We start from the raw sequence: 15,984 nt of genomic DNA on the forward strand, positions 1-15,984 counted from the left end.
GCCCTGGGAGCATGCATGCGGCATGAAGGTACACTGCCATCCCCTTATCCTCCACCCAGCTCAAACTGAACCCACCTGCCTGGCCCTAGAATCAATTTCTACTTCTTACTTCACTAATTTTGTCAGAAATGCCAGTATTCTTGGAGTTTGGGGAGCTGTTAGACCTCACTTTGGGGTTTCCCTTTCCCCAACATCTAGTCACTTAGCAATTCCCTTGAGGACTTCTGTATAATGTCTCTTCACCTTTTCATTCTTATTGCCGTTGTCCTAGGCCAGGGCCTAGCCACATATGCCCCAATTAAAGCAACTCCACAGCTTCCCATTCAATGCTTTCTGTGACCTCACCACATCCTGCCTCACAAACCCACTTCCTGAGATCTCAGTGTTCACTGCCGTCAAAGTGGCCTGCCTTAAGCCAGCCCCCTCGCTTTGCTCTTGCCATTTCCTCCATCTCTGTGTCCACTCGCCCCATCCCATCCTTGTGTTCAGTATGCATGAATGAGTGCTACTCTAAGTGAAGCATTCTTCAAGGTGCTGGGGCCCAAGTGATCGGGACAGTCCAGCTCTGGAAACATAAATCTCCTGCAGGAAATGGAAAATAAAACACACTAAAGGGATAAAGGTGACACAGTATATTTGTCAGGAAAGGCTTCTCCAGGGAGGTGACTGAATCAGAGACATGAGTGAACTGAGTTATTTGAAAATTGGGGAAAGAACTTCAAAATCCTCCCCTCTGTCACAAATTAACATAAGCTTCTAAATATCTCCTCCACTCCTGATCCCCAGACTTATTGCCTGTGAAACTCACACATCCTTAACATATATTGCCTTGAATTGCTTTTTACCATTCACACCTAACCAAACAATAAGATCCGGGAGGGCAGGAGTTTGATACCATTTCTTAAAATGCACGGGTTCCTGGGCCATTGCTGCATGTAAGGATCACTCAAAGAAGGCAAAGAAAGGGAGAAAGGGAAATCATTTTGTCACCAGAGGGTGGAGGTGTTCTAGGAGTTCCCCTTAAATAGTAAGACAGGGGCAATTCACCCCCCTCTCCATACACAGAATAGGTTTGCCAACTTTCACCACAGAAAAGCATTTCAGGGCAGGTTGACAAGAGGTATAGGAAGACATATTAAGCAGAATCAAAGATGTAAACACTCAGGAAGAAGTGTGGGCACTCAAGGGGTGAGGTATATTGTGGTCTTGGGCCAAAGGTATTTATGTGGCCCTGGCAGTGTTCTTAAGAAGGCTGATCTAAAATGTGTATTCCTAGTGTCTGTCAGGTTACCCATTAGTGGACTGGGCTAGAATGCAAACCATTTGTGCATGCTTGAAGTTTAAAATATGGTGCCCAATTAATAGTGCTACTTCCTTGAGGGTGGAAGTTTGTCAAATTTGTAAATCTACAGTATCGGAAGAAAACCACAGGCCCAGTTTACAGGAAAAAGGCACAGGCCCAACTGACAGTCTTATTATATCTTTGGAGACTCTAGGAATTTTGGAGTGAGTTTCCTGCAGAGGAAAAGAGAAGACATTATAACCTTGCATGACTTTATGTCTTGAAGCTGCAATTTTCTTAAAAATGCAATTTTTAAATTATGATTTTCCTCATCTCCTTTGTACTTATCTCTTCTAACCTACCTCAATTTCACTATGTTTCCAAAATGTGAGACTGCATGAAAACATTTCTTCTTTGTGGTTTGAGGAAGACAGTTTTGCAGCTGTCTTTTATTCCATATTGGAGATACTCCTAGCCAGAGGCAAAGAAGGAACTGAGGCCATCTCTCTACCAGATTTGAGTCCAGGAGCAGGTGATAATCCCCTTCTGACTGAGGCAGAAAAATGTCATCAACAGCTGTGCGATGAAAGGATCCTTATTGTCAAAGTATCTTGAAATCATTGAGCTGAAGTTGCAGAGAAAATTCTATCCCAAAAGATGCTTTTGACTGCAGAGTGATTCCAGGATAAATCAGTAAAGAAATGCTCTCACAATGAGTAAAGGATAATGATCAATGAAAAATAGGACTAAAATGTGTCTAGACTTTCTTGAATCAAGTCTTATTTTTAAAGTATTCATTATTACTATTTAAAAGTGCACTCTCAGCCATAAAGAATGAGAAACTAGAGACATTTATAGATGCTTAAGTGAAATAAATAGGAAGCACATATGTAAATACTGAATAGTTTGTCTAGTGTGAGAAACTGAAAGTGTAAATAAGGATTAAAATGATTAAAATGAATAACTGATAATTTGAAATAGGAAGAAAAGGTCCAAAAGGATAGGGGAAGTGGGAGGAGAAGGGAAAGGAAAAATTATGAGAAAAGGAAAAAATGGAAACAAAGTCTTTGTAAATAGGGAAGGGTGGAGGGGTGAAGGGCGCACAGGTAATGAGGAAAAAATAAGAACCAAGATACATCATGTACAGTAACAAGCACCCAATGATAAATGTAAATGTATTGTATACCTAAAATGTACCAATAAAAGAATTTAAGAAAAAAAAGTGTACAAAGTTTTTTTTTACTTTAATGCATTTACAGTATCTGCTTCAATAAAAAGTTATAGTTTTGCCACTCAGCCAGTTGAGTACCTATTAACTGAGCACCACACATACAGCACTGCGTAGGGAAACAGAGGTGACCAAAAAGATATGGTTCCTGATTCCAAGAAACTTAGAGTCTAGAAGAGAAGACAGCTGATAAATAAATACAGTAATAAGTAATACAGTGATAAGTAAACATAGTCAATAATTAGATGATCATAAATGAGTAAACTGCTACAATGGGAGGCTACTCAAGTATATATGGAGGGGATGTTCAGAGAAAATCCCCCTGAGGAAGTGGCTGTTCATCTGAGACAAAAACAGGCTCTGAGTTAGTTGGTGATAGAGATGCTATAGTTTAAATCTTGAACGTCCCTCAAGCTGTTAAAGGCTGGACCCTCAGGTGGCACTCCTGGGAGGTGGTAGAACCTTAGGGAGGTGGGGCCTAGTGGGAGGGCTTTAGGTCATTGGGAGAGTTCCCCTAAAGGAACCCCGGCCTCTTCCATTTCCTGTCTTCACTTCTCAGCCATGAGGTGAATGGCTTTGCTCCACCACATGCTCACACCCTGATGTGCTGCCTTGCCACAAAACCAGAACAATGGGTCCAACCACTCTCAGACTGGAACTTCCAAAACATTTTTCCTGTCTAAGTTAATTGTCTCAGATATTTTGTTAGAGCTAGAGAAAGCTATATATAGAAAGTATACAAAACAACCTCCACACAGATGACACTGTGCATCAACTGACAGAGCAGAGCTTGGGAAAGAATAGTGAGTCACAGGGCTGGAGTGAAAGAGGTACAGGACAAAGTTGGGAGGGCAAGAAGTAGACACCCTGGAACAGGATTTGTGGACATGACAAGGAATCTGCTTTACCCAAAGGGCCACACATTGCCACATTTGGATCTTAGGGAAACACACTAACCTTGAGGAAATACAATCAGATAAGCCCTCTCTTTAAGAAAGAAAACTATGCAGTGAGAAATGAATCACCTTTTAAGGAGGTCATCTTTAATTAAAGGGAAACTAAACAAAATCACTTGCACGGAAAAGTACTTTTGCTTATTCAGGTATTATACTGTAAATTGTTTTTCTTGGCTGACAAGAGAAGATGGAGGATAAACATTATTTACTACCCAGGTAGTTAAAGAATCTATTTGCTTACAAATCAGATTGAGAAAGGTCCTCAGAAAAACTAGATTCTGGCTCCACTTAAGACTAATTTCTCAGCTGACGTTCTATAGAAACAGATAAGGACTGTCTTCCTGTCAAATTATTTTGACAACCCTGTTTTTACCCATCTGAAATGTAAACCTTTAATGTTTGTATACAAACATCAAGAACTGTGAAGCATGTTTTAGATAATCACGAGAAGTCATAAAACATAACCAGTGTAGGAAGTTGTAATCATTGGCAATTTGTAATTATTACTAACTTCAGATATAACTAAACATAAAGTGAATTAAATCTTTTTCTTTTTCTTACCTAAATCCCATTTTGACCAACAATATAAAACCCCAGTTGTTGATCTGGGGAGTTTGAGACACTAGCTGTCAGCCTTTCCTTTGAAGCTGTTAGAATAAAAATATGAGCTTGGCTGCTACTGCTTCACTCACTCAGGTTAACCCTGTCCTTGGCTGGCCCTGTTATCCCTGCACAAACTACTCTACTCCAGCTTCCCCTTTTTTGTGTCACTGTCTCTGCTGGATTCCCTTCTCAGTTCCAGCTCCGGAGCCTAGTATTTCATACACATGACTAAGCAGACTCTGCTAGTTATTGGCAAGAAACCCACATTGCAAATTCAGATCTTCAAAGTGGTGAATAAACTTCATGATAGTTACAACTCTGAATCCAACTTGCCACCATTTGCTGACTTCCTTCTGTATGTGACAATCAACACCAAGGAAGGAACACGAAGGCTAAGCATATGTAGTCAAATGCCATGCCCCACAAATCAGGTGACATGCACTGATCCATCTTAAGAAAGCACGTGCTTTGGGTGGCCCCCCAGGGGCTGAGGTGAGAGACAATGAACCACCCACATCCTCCCTTCCATGCCTCTCCCTGCCCACCCCTCACCCCCAACCAGAGACACTGCCAGTGGTACAGGTGTCAGCCACCTTTGTGACCAGAGTGAGACTGCATGGCTCACATGGAAAATGGGAACTAAACCTGTTCACCCTGGCCTCAGCTGATGCCAAGCAAATGCAACAGACAATTTGGGAATGGGGCCATCTTGGGTATGCCTCTTGGTCAATCTGGTCACACTATGAGGCACAAATGCCTGGATCACTTAGGATACAATATGTTGGCACCTCTTGAAAGTGTTTCTGAGAATGGAATGGTGGCAGGACAAATCCTGAGTCATCAGGAGGTAGAGGTCAAGGGGAAAACAGACTCTTTGTACCGCAGCTGGGAGGATGACGCCAAAGAAAGTGGCCCACAGATTCTTTCTGAGTGTGCAATCCATTGTACCCAAAGGTGTATCCATAAAACATGAACCAAAATGGCATCTAGAATCTGTAGATTTCATTAGCTCAGATTCCATTTGCCTTACAGAGATAGTGCCCTGAATTCCAACAGTCAGATATTGTTGCCTTTGTCATTCTAAACGGTCACTGTGCAAGGCAGCTGCTCCTCTCACTGTCCCAATCAGCACCTCGGCATTGATAAACAGCTGCTGTGCTGAAATGTTCTTCCCTGCACAGAGCAGGGCCTGCAGAGCCTCCCAAAAATACATCCGCCTACTAAAGTGATACATGCCATGGCAGCAGATGTTGGCCAGTGGTGTCCCTGACAACTTGCTCTGCCAGGATCCAAGACTCTGACTCCTCCCAGAGGCAGACAGGACAGGGCCAAGGACACAGAGGGCAGCACCACCATCACACTGACTCTAGGTGCTTAGCTGAGCACCTGGCCCTTGGGAGGCACTCAGGTGGTGTTAGTTACAAATAGGGCTGATAATCAGCTACTTTGCACCCAGGCAGACACAGTAGTTGTCAAAATGCGGAGTAGCTCCCACACAGGGTGGTAAATAGCTGTTCCCTAGAGCCCCTGTCTACCCAGTGTCCACCATCACCACTCTCGTCACCATCACATGGTGGGATGCTGGCTTCTTCCTTGGGACCCCTAGAACCTCCTCAAAGGCCAGCATCCATTCTCACTGGCTAGTGTCACAGAGAGCAGTCTTTAAATTCAGGATCATGCCCATCATCATTGTCATCATTATCACTTAGGGACTCACCTTCTCACAAACATTTATGCCCAGAAACTCTGCCCTTCATTCTATTCTCTCCTATCCCTTTGATTCCTCCTGCCCCTTCTCCACAGTAGGGTTCCATCCTCTGCCCATCCTTTGAACGCTGATCTTTTCTGTCTCAACACAGTCCCTGAGCATCTCTCTTGTGACTGTGACTGCATCTACACCATATAAGGACTTACCAGCCTGGCCGGGCTAAAACTGGCTTCCCAGGGCTATCTTCCCTGCTGAGTTCTAGGCTAGCATGAGCCACCCAAGGCTCAGAAGGCAGCAGTGAAGCAACAATGGTTTGGGTTTTGCTCTCAGCTGCTGCAGGGGAGCAGGTGCTCTTGTGGCACATCCATTGGTTCACCTCGGGGAGTGAAGTGGGGGTCAGGCAGGTGGCTCCTCCACCTCCTGATAGGTTTCTCATCAGTGCCTCTTGCTCCTGGGCCAGGTGCACATTAGCTCCGTGATTGAGAAAAGCAGGTTCTCCTGCAATGAAAGCTGAAAGGTGATAAAAGATTAATGCAAGTTCTACTCCAGCCTCATGGATCCCAACTCATCCTCACAGGTTCTCTTTAGCTTCCCTATATCACGGCCTTCTTCCTGTCCAGACTGCCTGCCCTGAAGACACAGAGGTAACAGCTGTACATATGACTGGCCCTGCTCTAGTGTTGTATAAGTCAAATCCCTATAATATATCCATATCAATAGGCAAGTAGATAAATGAAAGATAGATAGATAGATAGATGTAGTTTGGATCTTAAGCATTCCCTAAAAGCCAGAGTGTTGAAGGGTGAGGCTTGGAGCTATTAGGAGGTGGTAGAAACTAAGAGGTGGGGCCTAGAGTGAGATCTGAGGTCACTGGAGTTGTGTCCTTGAAGAATATTACAAGTCTCAGACCATCATGGCGTCTCCCAGTGGGAATGCAGAGCTGGCGCCTGACGCTGCCGGCTGTGGGACCCCCCCCACTGGTGCGGGACCTGGTGGATTCCCTGGACGATGCAGAGGGGCTGTACGTGGCGGTCGAGCGGTGTCCGTTGTCCAATACCACCCACCGGCGGCTGACTTGCGCCGAATGCATCCAGAGCGGCGATTTAGTCTACCTAGACGGCCGAGATCGGGAGAGGTTTATTGACAAGAAGGAAAGGTTAAAGCGATTTAAGAGCAAGCAAGAAAAATTTCAAAAAGAAGTATTAAAAGCTATGGAAGGAAAATGGGTAACATATCAATTGCGATGGAAAATAATGACCTGCAAGATGAGGATTGAACAACTGAAACAAACAATATGTAAAGGAAATGAAGAAATGAAGAAAAATTCAGAAAGTCTTCTCAAAACCAAGGAAAAGAACCAGAACTTTATGGTTGAGCACAACGGCATCAAGAGAAAAAGGAGAAGATTCAGAGGCATAATCGAAAACTTGGTGACCTGGTAGAAAAAAAAAACTGTTGATTTAAGAAGACATTATGAGCATCTTGCAGACCTTCGGCAAGCCCACATTCTAGAGCTCACCTCTGTCATCTTTCCAATCGAGGAAGTAAAGACTGGTGTAAGAGACCCTGCAGATGGGTCTTCAGAGAGTGACAGTGCCATGACTTCCAGCACTGTGAGCAAGCTTGCCAAGGCCCGGAGGATGACGTACCTCTCGGGGCAGTGGGTCTGTGATGACCACAATGGGACACCAGAGTCAGCATCACGGGGCCCTGGATAAGCCTGCCGAACAATGGGAACTACTCTGCCTACTACAGCTGGGTAGAAGAGAAGAAAACAATGCAGGGGCCTGACATGGAGCATACTAACCCTGCCGACACCATCAGTGCTGCACTGTGCTCTGCCACTCAGCTGGTCAACATTTTGTCTCACATACTCGATGTCAGTCCTCCTAAAAAGCTGTGCAACAGTGAATTTTATGGAGAAAATCTCAGCAAACAGAAGTTTACTCAAGCAGTGAAGAAATTGAACACAAATATCCTTTACCTTTGTTTTTCTCAGCATGTAAATTTGGATCAGTTACAACCACTGCACACCCTCAGGAATCTCATGTACCTGGTCACCTCAAGCTCAGAGCACCTGGGCAGGTCAGGACCCTTTGAAGTGCGAGCAGACCTTGAGGAGTCCATGGAATTTGTAGATCCTGGAGTTGCTGGAGAGTCAGATGAGAGTGGAGATGAGGACATAAGCAATGAGGAAACTGATTTGGGCACAGACTGGGAGAACCTGCCAAGCCCTCGGTTTTGTGACATCCCTTCCCAGCCTGTGGAAATCTCCCAGAGCCGGAGCACCCAAGTGTCCCCACCTATCTCAAGCAGCAGTGCAGGGGGGATGATCTCCTCTGCTGCAGCCTCAGTGACCTCCTGGTTCAAAGCTTACACTGGACACCGTTAATGGGCATGGACTGAAAACATGCCAAATCTGCATCAAATACCAAATGAACTTAGAAAACAGGAGTGGGAAATGCAGCTAAAGAATAGAGATCACCAACTTATGTCTAGAGTAATTCAGCAAAACAAGGATTTGGAAAATTTAGGAATTGATAGGGTGTATTTTGTTGTTAATATCAACTAGAGGCACTTTACATTCAGTTAAGTGATCAAACTCTTTTAATGGGGTTGAACACCAACATACTGGCTTACACTGCTGAAATATTTTTGGTTTCCTTATTTTGCACTGGATCTATTCTGTGAATACTTTCAAGTAATACATTTCAACCACTCTTTTTTCTACTCTTGCTGATCATTAAAATCTTTCATGTAGGTGCCAGAACAGGATGTAAACAGCAAGATTTTAAAAAATTCAACTTGGCATGTTTTCCATTTTTAAATGATTTATTGAAACAAGATAATATGAATAAAAACCCATAGCCACCAAAAAAAAAGAATATTACAAGACCCTAGTCCCTTCCTGTTCTGTCTTTTTGCTTTCCAGCTGTAGGATGCATACGTTTTGCCCTCCCACATGGTCCCACCATGATTTGCCACCACCAGCTCAGAGTAACAGGGCCATTTGATCATGGGCTGAAAGCTGCAAACTGTGAGTGAGAAAAAACCTTTTATGCTTTAAAATTTTATTATTTCAGATATTTCTTACAGTAATAGAAAGCTGACTAGATAGATAGATAGATGATAGATAGATAGAGTGATCAATCGATAGATCTCCTAATGGTTCTGCTCCTCTGGTTGAACTCTTGCTGACACAAACCTCCACCCAGTCCCTCAAGCCATAAATCTAGTACCGTCCAATTTCCCCGTCTCCAGCATCTAATCACCCACCCGATGAGCAATGCTACCTTCCAACCTGTTTTATTCTCCAAGTACTTGGATCTTTTTGTTTTGTTTTATTTTGTTTTGTTTTGTTTTCTGTCTTACATTGGGATCTGACAATTGCAAGTGCTCGTTTTATAAATAGCAACTGGGAATTCATGGTAGAAAAAGCAGAAGGAATCCATGAGTGATTGCTACTTAAAGGCTCAACGAAGAGCTATGCATAACCTAGTTCAGGTCGGCCTGCCATTGCATACTCTCCCCTTGGTGAAAACATGAAGCAACCAGACACACTCCTTTGAAGGGCCTGCTCATGAGTAAGGTGTCCACATCTGCTGGTCAGAGTAGATCAGTGGAGGTTTTCTGTAACCAGCGACAAGCACTGCACAAACTGGTGGCCTAGCAGCAGCTTAATTGTTAACACCTTTTACAGAATGTGTCTGTATTTATTTATCACAGGATGAGAGTTGCTAGGCAAATTCATAATGGAAATAGGAGAAATGTTAGCCTACTTAAAAAAAAGGAGTTTAAGTACTGGCCTTTGCATTCACATCATAAATACACTCATTACACACTTTTTCTCTCTTTAATAATATCCTGGTGTGGAGCTCAACACATCCTCTCCCCCTTCTCTTTTAGCATAACTTGTGGGTGCTTGATTATAACAAACCTCCATTTCCTCACCAATGTTGTTTTTTCAGCCTATCATTCATCATCCATTAATTCATAAAACATATATTAAGTGTCTTCTGTTTGCCAGGTGCTGGGAATATGATAGCTTATTAGTACAAGATTTCTGTTTGTGGAGTTTCTAGTCTAATGGGGGGAAATCATTTTTCAAAAAGTAATCTAATAGGGCTGGGGATTTAGCTCAGTCGTTCCACTGCTTGCCTCACAAGTGCAAGGACCTGAGTTCGATCTCTGGTACCAAAAAAAAGTAATCCAATAAATAGCAATTTCAGTGAATGATAGGTATACACACACACACACACACACATGGGTAAGGGGCAATGAATGTGAAAGGGAGGTCATAAAAGGCAACAGAAAGGAACCATCCATCGGACTACCTGAATAAGAGTTTCCCAGGTAGAAGGAATAGGGGGCAGGACACTGCCACACATTCATGGTATGATTTGAAAAAATCAATATTTCTTCTTTTAGTTTCTGGACCCCTCCAAGCTGTTTTCTTCCCAAAGGCCTTTGCACACTGTGTGTTCCTTTGCCTGAATGTCACTTGTCCTTGCCCTTCCCTGAATGACTTCTCATTTTTCAGGTCTCAATTCTAATCCTCACTTCTTCAGAGAAGTGTCCTTCACTATCCCACCTAGGTAGGTCCTCCCTGGTATTTTTTGTCTCTGCTGATGCCTGATTCACCTTCACAAAGTACACTTGCTTATATGTGTACTAAGGTTGCACACTGAAAGTCCTCAGAACAACTGCTGAGTGCATGGATGACCTAATGAATGGACCAGAGCAGTCATCCTCAGAGCATCCAAGTCAACAAGACTGAGAAATAGGAAAGGGAGAGGAGAGGGGGGTACAAAGACAATAAGGTTACTGATACAAGCCAGGGTTTGAGGAAGACAAAAGGAGGAAGGGAAATCTGCCAAGGGAGGCCAAGCAGTGGGACTGGCCAGGGAAAAGTGGCAGAGGACAGGCCAGCAGGACAGTGGGCAATGTGGACAGAGAAGCCTAATATCAAAACAACAGCTGCATTGCAGGCTGCATGCCCACAAAGGCTTCTGCCTTCTTCAGAGGGACAGAGTTGTGCATGACCCGAAATGCAAGGCCCAAGGGTCACCTGCTACCTACTGCAGAATTCTCCTCTGCCTAACACTTTTAATTACAGCCAGGGTGTCCACTCCCAGCCCAGTTATGCATCAACCCTCGCACAATGGGTCTTTTCTTCTGCATCTATTCAAAGCAACCATTGCCCCTTAACCATTCTTGGTGGAATAGTAGGCAACCCACCTACCCTCTATAGCCACGACAGTTCCATTTTGTCAAGTTCCCCTTGGCAGTGTGTTGCCCACTAGGGCACTCAGGGCACCAGATGTGGCTGAAGCCCCACGCATTGGGACAAGGGCAGCGAGTGGAACCATGACAGCATGACCTTCTCAAGGCCTTGAATCCGACAAACCCACCAGCTGGGCGAAGGCCGGGGTGGCTTTAAGCCCCGCCTGCTTTGACAGGAGACGCTTTGAGCAGATGCTCTTGTGTTTGATTGTGTGGCAAATGGGTGTGATGTGGGAGGGGAGGAAAATAGGACCCAGGAAAGGACACTTGAGCCTGTCTGGGTGACCTCAACAGATGGGGCCATACAAAACGAGATAACACAGGTTCCAAGCTCAAGGCCAGCTGCCGAGGTGTGACTCTCATGAAAAAAGAAGAAATTCTTCTTGAAATGAGAAACACAAGACAAATGAGCCCAAGGAGATCTTGAGGATTGACTGCCCCCATTGGGCTCTTCAGGGAACCAGGAGTTTCATTGCAAAGTGCCGCTGCAGGAGAGGCAGACTCCTTGTTACCTGCCTGGGCTGGGTAAGAAGCAGGCCCTGAGTGTCCTGTGCACATCTTCCATAGGCACTGGCCACCCACACTGCTGACTGATATCACTTTGGACAGCTTCCTTCTCAGAGCTATTATTTCCCCAGCTTTCTTTTGCCCCCAAAGTAACTAAAGAGCCCTCCTTCCCTGGAACTTTTTTTTTTAATGTATCTATAAAAGTATATCTTGAGGAAGGAGTTACTCAGTTTTCAACATGTGGATAATTGATTTGTTACAACTCACAAAAGAGCATTTGTCATCCTGAAACAACCCAGACCCACGTGCTTCCTCCTCCTGAGATGAGCGTGGAGCCACTTGACTTATTGCTGCCATTAAATTGAAGTGTTCGGCTGATTATTTGGTATTTCAGAATTCCTTATAAATCACCGCCTTATTTTGGTGATTACAATTTTAAGAAGAGACGCTTGATTTATAGGCAACATCAGGGAGGAGGCAGAGGAAGGAGGAGGAACAGGCAGGAGGCGGCAGAGGCTACAGGCTCAACAGAGATACATTGGAAACAGCTGTCTGATACATTGGCCCCTTCTCAGCAAATTGGAGCTAGAGAATGTGCCCACACCTGGGGGATTTTCATTGCTGGAGGTTTGGCAGATAAATATAATCAGAAGAAGGGGGTCTGGAGCTCTGTGCAAATTGGGATGTGCCATTTCGCTCCTGGTTCTGGTTCCTCGTAGATGGGGGTAGGAGAGAGCAGAGCTCCACAGTGAAATTCACTTTGTCATCATGGACAGGCAAGCCATGAGACCTGCGTCTGTGCTCCTGGAAAAAGCGAGCAAGCAGAGGGCTGGTTCCAGCTGGACACAGCTGGATTCTGATCTGCAACAGAGCAGAAAATGACTTCTTAGGCCCCAGCAAGTCCATCAATCAGCTGCATTTATTGACAGCCGAAGGGAGGCACACCCATGTGGCAGACACTGTGGAGGGATCCAGAAATGATCAGATGCAACGCCAAGCCTGGAAACTTACAGACTAACAGGGAATCGCAAGCAGCATGCAGATGGTCTCTATCAGATAAAAAGTCTTATAAAATAAATCATGGGGGTGGTTAGGGATGAGTGGCACCTGCTCCATCAGATCTCTCCCAGCTCCAAGTTGGTGTCTAAGATTTCTTACATTGGGAACATAGACTTCCCATGCTACCAAGAGGTCAAGTTTAAGTTTCAAATGGCACCCAAAAAGAAAAAGAATATGTTGGTGGTCAGACCCCACCTGATGGGATATATTCAATGTTTAAACTGGAGCATGCACGGCTGCTGAGCTGGGAGGATGGTGAGGAATCCGAAGCTAGTCCTATAGAGAATATATGAGGAAAATTAGGAGTTCCATCTGGAGAAGAGAAGGGACAGGAGAGCTCGTACACATCTGAAAGGTCATCACGGGGAAAAGGAGGCAATTTATTTTGTAATTGCTCCAGAGAGCAGAATGGAGACTGCTGGTGGAAAGCTGTAGAGAAGCAGAGTTCAGTTCAATGTAATTTAGCAATCAGGGCTCTCTGGGCTTATAGGAATGGTTCATGGTGAGTCCCCTGCTGTGAAAGGTGTTAAAGGACAGTCAGGGTGGCGACACTGGAGCCACTTTGCAGAAAATCTCTGCATTTGGTCAAAAGTAAAACCAGGTGCAACTTGAGATTCTCTGACACTGTCATATTATATGATTCTGTGACTTAAATCCACACCAAAGTATGAATAGTTGATGGGCTCTTTCCAGAAAATATATTGTATTAAAATCTGAGAATTTAGAAAAAGTAATGGATATGTTACTAGATCCATATGTGCTCCTAAAAGAAGAAATGGGCTTGAAGTGAATAATGACTGGGGTTTCCATTTCTGCACTAAACTTGGTATCCTAAATTGAAGAGGAAATGACATATAAAAGTTGAAAGAAGATATGTTATCATCAGTACCTGGGTTTAGGTTCTGGCTCTGGCACTTACTAGCTTTTTGACCTTTTTGGTACTCATTTTTCTCATTGATCAAGTAAGGATCCTAATAGTGTTAGTCTCATAGGAATTAGTAAGGATTCAATGAGATTACTTATGTAAAGAATGTAGCATATAGTTCAGAACATATTTGACATATAGCAAGTATTCAATCACAGTAAGTTATAGTATTGCATTTTCTTATTCCAGAAGACACAATTTTCATTTATTTTGTTTCTAAACATTATAATAGATACTCACATTTAACCTATTGCCTCTCTTCCTCCAGGAGAGAGAGAGAGAGAGAGAGAGAGAGAGAGAGAGAGAGAGAGAGAGAGAGAGAGATGCAAATGTGTGCACACCCTACAAATGACAGCATCTTATAATCAAATCCATGCCCTTCTCTGGGCAACCTCTCATGATTACCAGGCTGAACTCCTTTTGAGAGAATAAAAAGTGAATTCTACTGCATTTGCTTCTTCTACACTCTGTGCAAATGATTCTGTCCAGAGTTTAGCAAAAAATACAAGGTACCACTTACCCTGGCCTTTCTGCATGCCTGGCTGTCACTCTGTACTAGACACCTGCATGTACCCACCTTATTTCACCCTCTTATCAACCAGGGGAAGTCAGCATTGGTATGCCCCACAGATGCTGAGTGTTAAGAGGCTTGCTCCAAACACACAACTGGCAAATGGCACACCTAGTTTATGAAGCAGGATCTATTTGATATTTTTGCCCATGCTATTTCCCAGGATGTTATAAGAAAAGTGGCAATTGTCCCCCTCCATCCCAGGCTCCTAGGGCAGAGAAGATCAGCCAGTTCCAGCATCTGGAAGGAAGCTGCCCCACCGCCATCCCAAGCTCCTATGGCAGAGAAGCTGAGCCGGTCCCAGCACCTGGAAGGAATCTCCCCTGCTGCCATCCCAGGTTCCTAGGGCAGAGAAGCTGAGCCGGTCCCAGAACCCAGAAGGAAGCTCCCCCAATGCCATCCCAAGCTCCTAGGGCAGGGAAGGTGAGCTGCATGGGCACCAGAAGCATGCCCCGCCCCGGAAATGAGAAAACACATAAACAAGCCTCAAAAATAGACTTCCAGATCACCTACAGCAACTCCAAAGGGAAATGAGATGGAACAATCTGATACTCAACCACCTGGACTCTCTGAACTGGCAACAAAAGAGAATCTGGGAAAAATGAAATCAGAAATAATTACTCAGATAACAGCAAAGATTTTGCTCATGGTGCAAGACATGATTAATAAATCTAGAGAAGACACAGATAAAAAAATAGAGGATCTGAGGAACATGATGGAATCCCAACATAGGAAACAAATGGAATCCACAAAACAGATACAAACAGATTTCCAAGAGATTAAAAACTCCATCAAAAGTCTGGGCAGCAGAATGAACCAATGTGAGGATAGAATTTCAGATATAGAAGAAAAGATTGCAATTAGTGAGGAGGAAAAGAAAAATTGCTTCAAAATTATAAGGGAACACAAGAAATCAATCCAGCAACTGCTAGACGATGCAAAGAAGAATAACATAAGACTGACTGGAGGCAATAAAGAAAGAGGAGAGAGTGCAGATGACATAAAAAACTGTTCACAGAAGTGAAGGGAGAAAATTTCCCAAGGAGGGGAAAAGAACTTGACATACAGATAAGTGAGGCATATAGGACTCCAGCTAGCCTTAATCAAAAAAAAATCTACACATAGGCATATAATAGTAAGGATTCTAGAAATCCAACAGAAGAACAAAATTCTACAAGCAGTGAGAGAAAAGAAACAAATCACATACAAAGGAAAGCCCATCAGAATCACAGCAGACTTCTCAATGCAAACCCTCAAGGCAAGAAGAGCTTGGACTGATGTATTTCAAGCCCTGAAGGAAAATAGCCTCCAACCCAGATTGATGTACCCTGCAAAACTATCTTTCAAAATTGATGGAGAAATAAGATACTTTCATGATAAAGAGCACCTCAGGAACTTCATGAATACCAAACCAGGACTCCAAAAAATTTTAGACAATACCCTAGGAAAAGACAATGAGGATCACAACCCCAGGAAACCCAGCAGAATGAATCCATTGGGCATGACAAATTAAACACAAAGGGGGAGAATCCAACAAAAAGAAAAAGTCATGACAAGGCTTTTAAAACTTTTAACTTCATCTCCCTAATGAGTGCATAATTCAATCTTGTTATTGTACTGATTAGTATTTTTCTGATTCTAGAGTTGCACACCATTCCTTGTGCTATACTGACCATTTATCATCTTATGTCCACGTTTTAATTGGGTTGTCTATTAATGAGCTCTAAAAATTCTTTATACATTCTGGGCATAGGTTATATGCATTGTAAATATGGTCTGTTTGAGGACTACTTTTCATTTTAATGATGTCATTTAAAGTTCTAAATTTTGATGGAATCTCATTTATCAATTTTTTTCTTTCA

The 15,984-nt window shown here is 43.5% G+C and overlaps 1 long non-coding RNA gene and 1 pseudogene across 3 annotated transcripts in view; one reads left to right on the plus strand and one right to left on the minus strand.

Moving 5' to 3' along the window:
- Positions 1–15,984, minus strand: part of LOC147827991 (uncharacterized) — a 201,085-nt gene that overhangs the window by 138,545 nt on the left and 46,556 nt on the right. Inside the window, exon 2 of one of the 3 annotated variants that reach the window (XR_015451448.1) lies at positions 5,984–6,287. The exons of the other annotated variants lie outside the window; for them this stretch is intronic. This is a non-coding gene — a long non-coding RNA (uncharacterized LOC147827991). The remainder of the gene's footprint in view (positions 1–5,983; positions 6,288–15,984) is intronic. 3 annotated transcript variants of the gene reach the window in all.
- On the plus strand, positions 6,691–8,169 carry LOC101710097 (beclin 1-associated autophagy-related key regulator pseudogene; annotated as a pseudogene).

Source organism: Heterocephalus glaber, unplaced genomic scaffold (assembly GCF_053883595.1).
Source record: "Heterocephalus glaber isolate CG9 unplaced genomic scaffold, H.glaber_assembly_v1.0 deba00001428, whole genome shotgun sequence".
Classification (NCBI taxonomy): Eukaryota; Metazoa; Chordata; class Mammalia; order Rodentia; family Bathyergidae; genus Heterocephalus; species Heterocephalus glaber.